The sequence below is a fragment of the Mya arenaria genome, chromosome 10 (genome assembly GCF_026914265.1).
Source record: "Mya arenaria isolate MELC-2E11 chromosome 10, ASM2691426v1".
Taxonomy (NCBI): Eukaryota; Metazoa; Mollusca; class Bivalvia; order Myida; family Myidae; genus Mya; species Mya arenaria.
The window spans coordinates 67689210-67701708 of record NC_069131.1 but is presented as its reverse complement, the minus strand read 5'-3'; positions in this window follow the sequence as shown (position 1 = coordinate 67701708).

The following is a 12499-nucleotide window of genomic DNA, read 5'->3' as shown; positions in this document are numbered from 1 at the left end:
AAAGTGTTAAACTCACATTACAGTATGGCGACCTTACAAGAAGTGTTAAACTCACATTGCAGCATGGCCTCTTTACCGAAAGTGTTAAACTCACATTGCAGCATGGCCTCTTTACCGAAAGTGTTAGACTCACATTACAGCATGGCCACCTTACCGAAAGTGTTAGACTCACATTGCAGCATGGCCACCTTACCGAAAGTGTTAAACTCACATTGCTCCATGGCCACCTTTCCGAAAGTGTTAGACTCACATTGCAGCATGGTAACCTTTCCGAAAGTGTTAGACTCACATTGCAGCATGGCCACCTTACCGAAAGTGTTAGACTCACATTGCAGCATGGCCACCTTACCGAAAGTGTTAAACTCACATTGCTCCATGGCCACCTTTCCGAAAGTGTTAGACTCACATTACAGCAAGGCCACCTTTCCGAAAGTGTTAGACTCACATTGCAGCATGGCCACCTTACCGAAAGTGTTAGACTCACATTGCAGCATGGCCGCCTTTCCGAGAGTGTTAAACTCACATTGCAGCATGGCTACCTTTCCGAAAGTGTTAAACTCACATTGCAGCATGGCCACCTTTTCAAAAGTGTTAGACTCACATTGCAGCATGGCCACCTTTCAGAAAGTGTTAAACTCACATTACAGCATGGCCACCTTTCCGAGAGTGTTAAACTCACATTGCAGCATGGCTACCTTTCCGAAAGTGTTAAACTCACATTGCAGCATGGCCACCTTACCGAAAGTGTTAAACTCACATTGCAGCATGGCCACCTTACCGAAAGTGTTAAACTCACATTGCAGCATGGCCACCTTTCCGAAAGTGTTAAACTCACATTACAGCATGGCCACCTTTCCAAAAGTGTTAGACTCACATTGCAGCATGGCCGCCTTACCGGGAGTGTTTAACTGACATAACAACATGGCCGCCTTACCGGAAGTGTTAAACTCACATTACAGCATAGCCGTCTGACCGGAAGTGTTAACACACACATTGCAGCATGGCTGCCTTAGCAGAAGTGTTAAAATCAAATTGCAGCATGAATGACGTTTTACGGAAATTGAGAAACTCACATTGCGGCATGAATGACGTTTTACAGAAATTGAGAAACTCACATTGCGGCATGAATGACGTTTTACAGAAATTGAGAAACTCACATTGCGGCATGAATGACGTTTTACGGAAATTGAGAAACTCACATTACGGCATGAATGACGTTTTACGGAAATTGAGAAACTCACATTGCGGCATGAATGACGTTTTACGGAAATTGAGAAACTCACATTGCGGCATGAATGACGTTTTACGGACGTTGAGAACACAACATAACAATAATGATAATAACGACTTTGTTTTCAACACACTCATGGCAGTTACTAGTTCCCTTTCTGATTACTTTCAATATCCAGTGTTCGTGTTTGTGACATTTCGTGACTTTCGCACAAAAGTCATTTTCTGTTTTCAGAGCATTTATTAACACATTTTTATAGTTGGTGGCATTTAAACACATTAGGTGTTATACTAATTACATTTTCCTTATAACTTTATAACATGGACATTATTCACCGATCTGCTCACAAAGTAACAAAAGAGGTGTCCAGATGAGTGCTAATTAGCTATTGTAGGATTGTAAAACTTGTGGATATGCTAAAACATTTTACCATTAAACACTCTCCTATTAGCACACGTCTGAACACCCTTTATTGTCTTTTGACACTATTTAGGCAAAGTGTTTCCAGAACTGTAAACGAATTGACACGTACATAGAAAAATGTGCAATTTGGTAAAGCTACTTGACAACAAACACAATGAGCCTACGTAAGCACATCTCCATTACAAATCATGTGAGTGTGTGTGTGTGCGTGCGTGCGTGCGTGCGTGCGTGCGTGCGTGCGTGCGTGCGTGTGTGAGCTTATTTCAATACTCGCACTCGGGCCTTGCCCATTCGGCGAGTGCTCCGATACGATTGTTAGTCATCTTATGTTTATGGAGCAAAGTGCACAGACCAGATTTAACCCTGGTTAGAGCTACCCTGGTTCTTTAACGTGCACAAGTGTATAGCACTGTCACACGGGACCTACATTTAACGTTCCTTTTCTAGATGATCCCTGGATTGAAGGTCAAGTGTGTTACTACTAGACCACGGATCCGCCACATTACAAATCATTGCGAATCTGAAAGGCGGTATTCTGAAAAAGGCTTAAAAACTGTTTAGTTAAGGAATCCAATCCACAAATCATTTAGTTCTCTGATGCAAGACGTTAAATTTGATGCCAGGTAATTATTATAGAATGTTTGCATCATTTGAAAGGTAAAACTCATTACAGTTTGTTCATTCGCTAGTTATTTCAACTGAAATCAGATGCAAACGAAGTAGTTTGCAATCTTTGTAGAGTATTTTTTTCAGGAGTGTGCTTTTTATTATTTTTGGATAATATTTTTATTATATACCCATCATAAATCCACACACAATACCTAACGCAAAATACGGTAGTCCGTATTCCACTCCAGTGCAATACGGCCGTATTCCACTCTTGTGACGTCACAACATAACAAGTATCGTTGCCCTCATTTTTAGGTAGTGAATATATGCATCTTAATTCTACTCCATAACCAATTTTGTATTGAATCGTATATCTATGATAAAGGAGTATTAAAGTGGATATATGTTTAGTTGGTTTTATATTGCATGTACCTTATCTGTTTATTTGACTTTAAATTGACGTTGTATGGTAATTGTTATATAATCTCTCTTTACTCTGATACTTATTATAGTTGTCATGAAATGTATATATGTATGAATGAGACTTAGATAAACCGTGAAACAATATTAATGTCGATTGTTTTTTATAATCATTAATGAAGCTTTAGGGACCTCCAATACGTATGTATGTATTGCCCTTACGAAATAGTGTATATCAATGTAATTATTTATATTGCTGATGGCTGTTATGCCTGCTAGTTTCTCATTAACGATGTCAATAATAATACGTAGTGGATATCGTCCAATAGCGATGCACCAATTGTGATGACCAGACGGCTATATAAGCATTGATAATATTTGTTAAAACGTAGAATCCTCCGTCAAACAACAATTCATGTTTGTCTTGGCGCTGCACATTTCGGAAAAGGCTTCGTTTGTTATTCTGAGATATCATTTATTCATATAGTAACTGGGTTGGAGTTCGGTGAGCGAGGTGTTTGACATCATTATTATAGTTCGTATAGCGACATTACTGCCGCAAAAATAAATAAAATATTGTTTTGTTTTACATATTATTAGTTTGATACAAAATAGCAATGGCGACAACAGTTAATTTCGAGGAACCGCTGCATGACTATGGAAGGATTCTAGTCACAACGGAGGGCGTGGCCGGAAGCTTAGGATTTATACTTAATGCTGGTGTTCTACTCATTTTATTACGGCATAAAGATCGTAATGCGCTTCTTACAATGACAATGAGCTTATCTATATCCGATATGCTTACAGGACTCTTTCACACATTTGTCCTGATATATCCCGAGTTAAATTTCCAAGATTACGGGACTAATGATTTGCTAGACCGTGCTGAAATGAGGAATCTTGTTGGCTTGGAACCGGGTATTTCCAATACATCAAATAATAATGGAAGTTGGAGCTTTGAACGCGAGATGAGCTTCGATTTGTCAAATGACTTTGATTTTGGTGACGTCTTTGATTCCTCAAAAACAGGGGTGTTTTATCAAAGTTCTTATATGTACGATACACTGAATACTACAGAAGAAATGGAGAACTTTATGCAAGAAAAAATAAAAACACTTTTAGAAGAATTTAAAGGGGACCGACAAACAGACATAAATAATACCGCTATGGAAAGGTTTAACTTTAAATTGTCGCAATATGAGATAGCTATTGTGATCGTCCATTGTCTGTACATTATTCCGTATATATCTTGCATTCTTAATATGCTTGGAGTATCTCTTTGTCTCCTCATTATTGTAACTCAACCTCTTAAGCATCGCACAATTCTTACTAAATTAAGAGTACAAATATACATCTGTATTACATGGACTTTGGCCATAATTTTCAGTATGACTTCTTGCATATACGTCTTGCTTGTAAACATTGATTTTGTTAAAATATCCGTTTTAACACAATCATTGATTGCTGCTACGACCGTTTCAAATCTTACAATCCTAGCTGTATTGGCGATTATCTACTGTATTATTTTGTTTGTAATTAATTGTCGCAGGGATGTTCCTATGTCGTCACATAAACGTCACAGTAGCGTTAAGAGTGTGGCTACTGCTATTACTATTATTGGCAGCTATTTCATTTGCTACCAGCCAATTATATGGACATTTGTTTTCGAAGACATTATCAAAAGGGAGGTCAACTTCAATATATGGATTCGTATTTTACCGTTGCTTACAGCGTTAAATACAATAATAGATGCGCTGGTGTACGCTTACCGTCTTGAAAGCGTTTCACAAACGGTTCTGACAACTCTATCATGTGTATCAAATGTTTTCAAAAGAAAGCAGCCCATTGTTAAAGGTCGCCGAAATGAACAAAGCATTGAAGAAAAAACGGAGGTTGAAATGCCAGAACCAGGCTCGAATGTAATAAAAGGTAGCAGCAATCATAGCGATAAGATTTAGATTGGGACTACATGTAGATAGAAAAGGCAAAAATGTTACTAAATCTAAAAACGATAACATTGACAAGGTTTACACTGGAACTACATGTAGATCGAAAAGGCACGAATGAAATCAAATGTCACAGCGTTTACATTACCAAGGTTAACACTGGAACTACATGTAGATCGAAAGGCACGAATGTATGTTATCAAATGTCACAGCGTTTACATTGACAAGGTTAACACTGGAACTACATGTAGATCGAAAAGGCACGAATGAAATCAAATGTCACAGCGATTACATTGACAAGGATAACACTGGAACTACATGTAGATCGAAAAGGCACGAATGAAATCAAATGTCACAGCGATTACATTGATAAGATTTGCACTGGAACTACATGTATATCGAAAAGGAACGAATGTCACCTAATGTGACAGTAATAACATTGAGAAGGTTCAGACCGGAACTATTTGAAGAACGGAAACGCTCGAAAGTCAACTAATGAAACAACAGTAACAAACGCGACAAGAAGAATTATGTCGAACACTAAGTGTGACTCGAGCGGGAATATGACGTCATTTCCTCCTTGGATTGAAAATGAAATGACGGCGTCCATTGTGTGACGTGTTTTTATGTCAAGGGTACATTCAATGTTATGCCATACCATATGCTTCAAATTCCAGTTTTAAAACGTTTTAAAATCTTACTTTCTTTACAACACATGCCTTTATCATTAATTTAATATCATGTTGTGATTGTTTATTAATTAAGTCATATAGCCATGTGCTATGTATATATGTACATATGTGATCCAACTTATAATTATGTTTATGTTTATGTGAATTAATGTTTTGTTCAATCACCTCTTCAAATAAGTAAAAAATGAATAATGGACCTATCTATAAATGGATGCATAATTATCATTTTCGTCATTATTGTCTGTTGTCACACATGGAAGAAAATGTCCAAGGGCGAATATATAATGGAAATAATCATTAAAAATTTACTTGTTTTTTTCAATGTGTTTTTCCAATTACAGCCATCCTTATTAACAGACTGAAAGGTCTCCAATGTAGAAGCAAGCAACGAGTCACAGAACAAGCTGCAAAGCTTCCTTCTCAATTATGTTGACGTTGTTTTGTCATGTGCATATACTACTTGTCTAGTTTCTATGTTTCGAGGTATGATTGCCACAGTGAATGTTTCGTTCACGCTTTAACTTTGTATACCTGGAAATTGAAAATGCTTTTGTGTAATAGATATTGTTGAAACCAAAGCGTTTGTTATCATTTCATGGCTACATGCGGATGCTTGAGAGAGAGAAATAGAGAGGGAGAAAATGAGAGAGCGAGAGCGAAAGAAGGGGCGAGTTTATTGCGATCTGTTTTTGTTCGTAGATGTTTAAGCTACCCTTATGAGAACTAACCAGGAGAGGAGACACCCTTGCGAAATGTTCAATTGAGAGTGATTCAAACTAGTATGGTTTTTTTATTTGTCCTAAGATAGGTAGCCAGCTTCAGTGCAAAGTGATCCGAGTTGATAAGACGGTGTTGCTGTATTTAGAGTTACGACATAACGTGGGTAGTCGACGTGACACACCTTTAAGACAATGGACCGATTGGTCAGACAATTGTTAAAGTTAGCGACGTTGTAAAATGGATCCTTGTTAACTTTCAAATATTTTATTCTTTAAAACATACCTGGACACAAACAGTGTCTTCATCACAATTTTGATTTAGTGGTCAGCATACCAAATGGCCAATGACAAGGCAGTATTACTGCGTTGGAATGTAAGCTGTCGCAGATTATGGTTTACCCTCTCTGATACCGACGAAATACACTTAGCTGCTGACAAGAAAAAGAAGTAAATGAAATTATACGAACCCGTGAAGTAAATCTTTAATAAAAGCTGAGTTTCACCTCCACAATGACAGAAATCTTGAGAAGGTCATATTTGTCAATAAGGTGTTTGTTTTTATCATACAAATATTATTTTGAGACTAATGCGTACTTTGGGTTATTTTTGTCCCCGATAATGTTTTAACAAACAAACTCATTTCTATATTTTCTGCCGTGTTTGTTTAATCATCTGACCAAACACTGACTGGCAGTATGTATGGTATAGGAGCGTAACATCAAATGAACACCAAACTATTTCACGAGAGGCATAGCTACGATTACAATATTAGCTTTTGGTGTTCATGAGGTGAGCTGTATTGTGTTCCTACACTGAAAAAGGCATATAACTTGACAGTCAGTTGTTGTTTGTCAGAAACGCATTACAACCTGTATGAGAACGGTACGTAATTTCGGAATTCGATTTTTCGTTGAGGTGTTGGCAGTGAGAGTGGTCTGATATTTGAAAACGGTGAAAACAATATCAAAGTGATATGTTCCCTGTTTGAAACTGTGAAATATCAAATCTGTAATTACCGATATATCTACCGGAAAAGAAATGATAAGGCCTGATGGGCTACACTTTGATGTAACCGAAAACTTTGAAACACTTGTTCAGGTGAAACGGTAGGAAATTTAGTTAAAGCTTTTTTATTTGACCACGATTGTGAAACAAGTTATAACAACATTATATTAATCACCCTCGTTGGCACGATTTTACGCGAAAGTGTTGTCTTGTGTTGTGGGAGAAACTGGAGTACCTGGGTGAAACCCACTTGTCCGGCTTGGTGACGATAAGCATAAGTAATACCATAAGTCATAACATGGAACATTATACTGTTATGGTCGTCAACTGCAGGATTCGAACTCGGTACCCTTTGGTATGTCAGTGAAAGTCTTAAAAAGCAAATAAGGAAATGTTATAATTGTGGTGGAATTTGACAACATTTTAATGTTATTTCTTCTAGTTTTTTATGAAATGTTCATGGGTTACAACACATCATTTGATCCAAAACGTGCAGATTGTTCAGAACACTTTTTAAATTAAACAACGATGTTTATGCCATTATTTCAAATCTTAGCTGGTCTTCATGTTTAATGAATATAATACACTATAACTGTTTCAGCCGTGTTTGTGCTATTAAAACATATATGCACTTCATGAAATATTTCCCTTTAAACACGAACTGTTCCAATGGTAGAATTAAACCTATTCTTTATTCCTTTTACGTAAATATATACATGAACACCACTCACAAGTTAGGCCAATTAGCCGAGCTTTAAACACAAAAACCAAGTAAGAGAAAAAACAATGTTGAACCGTTAAAAACACACAGCGGAATATAATGAGGCCAGGGGTGGTATTCAATATGTAACTTAAGTCAATCTTATGGTCATACATGATTGACTTCATTCACTCTATTGGTTAGTTATAAATAACAAGCAATCTGATTAGCTACATCGTTCTTAGATCCAGTTAAGACCAGTATAGAATACCAGCCCAGGAGGTTTTCTTTATCTGCATTTAAAAATTGAGTATTTTAAGCGGATTTTATTCATCATAAAAACGGTAAAAATGGAACGTTTTAATGTTGCAGTCTTTTTTCAAAAGTTCGGCCGTTCATGGAGAAGTAGGGTTTTTAGTCACCTAAGATTTAATTGAAGCGATGGGTTCCTGAAAGGAACATTATTTTTTTCTAAGGTGTACGTTAATTGCTTCTTTTCAATGATTACGGGGATTTTTGTTTTAAGATTTCCGCTGGTTAAAAGATAATTTTTGAGAAAAAAAAGTTGATATTTCAATTCTTTTAGTACTATCACTTTGATATGTTTTACTATTTTGAAAGTATTCCCCGCTCTCATATCCAAATAAAACGTCAGCGCGCACAGGGCTGGGACAGGATACCAACGACGTCAATTTAAACAAGATTTGAAACTATTGTAAGAGTTAGACCCTTTGAAGAGCCATTCAGCTTCATGAGATTTACAAATTAAAAAAATATATATATTTTAATAACGTCGTTAGTCAAAATACGAAATGATTGTATGCATTCGATGAAGAATTATGTAAGCAAATAAAAATAACACCCCTGCGAAAGGATTCAATTCTTGGAACTAGAGGATTTATTGGCATTCCCGACCCTTTATACCAAATACTGGACCCGCCCCTGCTAGCTGTTCTCGTCCTGCAGTCCGCGACAATATCCACTGAGACACATTTTTTCAATCAGTTAGAGTATTTACAAGAAGCGTTCAAGAGGCCTATTGCAAGATATTATTTTTTATTCGTAAATATCAACAAATTCAAAGGCAAAAAACCAGAGCTGCGCTTTAAAGTGTTGAAATTTAATCCAACCCTTTAAACGCATAAGTTGCAAATAAAATACAATGAAAAGCTACCAATTAAGAAAAAAATATCGATGGTTGTATAAACAGATGCATCTTATTTAACAGCCTTCGGTATAAATACATATTCGTTTAAACGGAGCAAATGACAAATTCAATCCAATATAATCAACCATGCGCGGAAAATACAATTTATGCCTATTCTTTATATGGTTGAATTAATTAGAAAACGTGTGCTTGTCATGTTTATATATGGCCTTGATTTGTTTTATTATGTTTATATTTAGTGCTGTAAAATATTGTTTCAGTGAAAATATTGCTGGTGAAATCATGAATTTTGTATTTTTAAGATAATTGAATTACATGTATTTGTTGTTGTATCTTAGGGCTATCAATCCAACAACAATACAAAAAATGCTACTGGTGAAGTTTATTTTTGAAGTTGAAAAAGGGTAAGTTATTTTCAAAAGTTTTCAACGATAGCTTGTTTTTAAATCAACGTATAGTTACTAAATCAAACAATTTTATAAAACTGTTTATACTCATTGTAAAAATGACACGCACGCACGCACGCACGCACGCACGAACGCACGCACGCACGCACGCACGCACGCACGCACACACACGTAGTTTATCAAAAGATTTAAACGAAGCAATAATGTCGACGTTAACACTAAAATGCACGTACGCATCTTTGCATCTTAATGATGGATGGCTTTCATAACTATGCATTTAGCAGCAACCGGCGCATGAAGGTTATTATATATACTGTTTAACACCAGTTAAGAATCACATGCTGTATTCTGTTTTATGTTATCAACACTGTGAGCGCCCATAAAAGGTAAAGTAATACTTTCATTCTGCATATGACCAACACCGATAGCGCCCATAAGAGGTAAAGTAATACTTTCATTCTGCATATGACCAACACTGCTAGCGCCCATAAGAGGTAAAGTAATACTTTCTTTCTGCATATGACCAACACTGCTAGCGCCCATAAGAGGTAAAGTAATACTTTCATTCTGCATATGACCAACACTGCTAGCGCCCATAAGAGGTAAAGTAATACTTTCATTCTGCATATGACCAACACTGCTAGCGCCCATAAGAGGTAAAGTAATACTTTCATTCTGCATATGATCAACACTGCTAGCGCCCATAAGAGTAAAGTAATACTTTCATTCTGCATATGACCAACACTGCTAGCGCCCATAAGAGGTAAAGTAATACTTTCATTCTGCATATGACCAACTTTGCTAGCGCCCATAAGAGGTAGAGTAATACTTTCATTCTGAATATGATCAACACTGTGAACGTCCTCTGGAGTAGAGAGAATACCTCATGTCTGAATTTGATCAAGGCTGTCAACGGCCGCTTGCGGAAGGGAACAACATTCCATTCCGAATATTTTCAACGCCCCCTATAGGTAGGGGAGTACTTCCGTTCCGAATATGATTGCCACTATTGTAACGTTCGAGGCTAAAGACACAAAATATTCGTTTTAGGGTAAAGCATGCTAAGGGGTAAACTGGTCTTATATACATAGGACCTAAACCTCCACACGGAGAACTGGTTATTCCAATTTGCTTATTACGAAGAACATCAACATACTATGAACGCACTTCCGCTTACAGTGGAACGTTACATTATCAACGCCTTCTAGCATCGGCATCAGTTGTATTCTAATTTACAAAGCTATAAAGCCATACCAAATGATCTCGAATGATCAGAAAATAAATAACTATACTGTGGACGAAGTACGGGGCGACTTTTTACATCAACCACATAATTCTGAACGCAAGCAACAGTCAACGGTTAACACTTTCTTAAGGGAACATCTTCGGAATCAAAATATGAAAACACACATTGGCGTATATGTTTTTTGTTGTCTAGAGATTTTATGGGTTTAATAATTCAATACCTAATTGCGATATCACCCCCCCCCCATCCCACAGGAAGAGAAACAAAGCGTGAATTGAAAAAAGTGAACCTTCCATCTCAATATCGTAGAAAAATATGAATATTTTACACCAAACTGCAACAATTACCAGAAATGCTCTTTTCACCCTCGCCCCAATTCTCAGCCCATTTTGGTACCCCTTAGTTGTGGCTTGAATTGCGCCTCTTTTTTCTTCAAAACCTAGACTTAAACTGCCCTTAGAACATAGTCATATTCCCGTGTTTTTATATATTAATTGTCTTTTTAATGCAAATACAATAAATAGATGGCACACCTTTTCTTTCATATGTAAACATTTGGTTTGTTATCCTTGCGAATGATGAATCGGAGTGGGTCTATACATGATTTTTTATCAAACTGAATTCAAGTTTCAATGTTCACTTATAAATTGCATGTTTGATCATATTTCTGGTTTCTGAACATTGTTAATAAAATTTGGCTTGATTACGGGACATCTCGAGTGAACATTGCTGTGCACTAAAGGTATTAATTTTCTCAAGATGTCTGACAATATTTTGAGTTGTTGACAATCGAGAGCGCTATACATGGGATTGTTTATTACAACTTCATAGACTGAAGGTCAAATACTTAAGTGTCTGAAACTAAGATCGTCAATATTTACTTTGGATTATGGAATCCGTGCGCAATTTTCTGCTGGACAACCGGATGTACATTTTCACAGGAGCTGCCATTTGTGGTTCCGCTTTGCTAGTGTAGAGGAAAATAAAGATCATAGGACACAAACCAAGGTAAAGCTAATTGTTTTGCGATTTTATTAAAAATAATTTAAAGCTACTTTCTCTACGAGTTTACTTTTTTCAAAGGCCTTGGCTCACATAGAGCCAGATTACATACAGATTGTATTGGTGATTTATGTCAAATGCCGACGAAGAAATTGATATGCAAATACTTGTTGGAGGAGTACGTTACAAAATCTAGAAACACCTATCTTCCGGCCCCACTCCCTCTAAACTGCTTAAGCTTTACACTTTTTACCCAAATAACATACTCAAAATTTTACTACAACAAAACAAAGATAGTTAGGCGTGATAATCATTTTTTTCTTACTTTTTAATTTGATAATTATATCAAACTTGTGTCTACGCTTGATCCAGTAATAAGGAGCTTCTGAATTCTTGAAGAGTTGGGACTTGCCGCCATGATCAAGAACAAATCTGAATTCAGACTTAAAAAAATGCATATCTTATTTTCATAATAACTTTCTTTCTTAAGTGAAAGTAATACTAAATATATATTACACACCGCTGAGGGTCAAACGATATTATAAGGACTAGTAAGTTATCCCCGAAGGTGAATATAAGCCGAATCGTTAAACAAGGTCTATTTACCTTTGGGTGCTTACTGGCCGGTCCTTAAGACGCAATATGGCCTAAAATAGATTATTATATGTCTTATATCTTACCAATCATTCATTATAACCACTCGATATTTTAAAAATAAATTTTGTTGCGCATTATGGTTTTGCTTACTTAGCGACGATGTTTCTCCGTTGTAAGAATCGCAATGCCGCACTCAGCTGTCAGTGGTTAAATGTTTTGGCCTGATGTTGTCATAAAACGTTGCTAAAATGCATCGATAAATCGACCGACCGATTATAAACATACAACGAAAGAACTCAATTATGTAAGGTATACTATCATAATTTTATTTAGC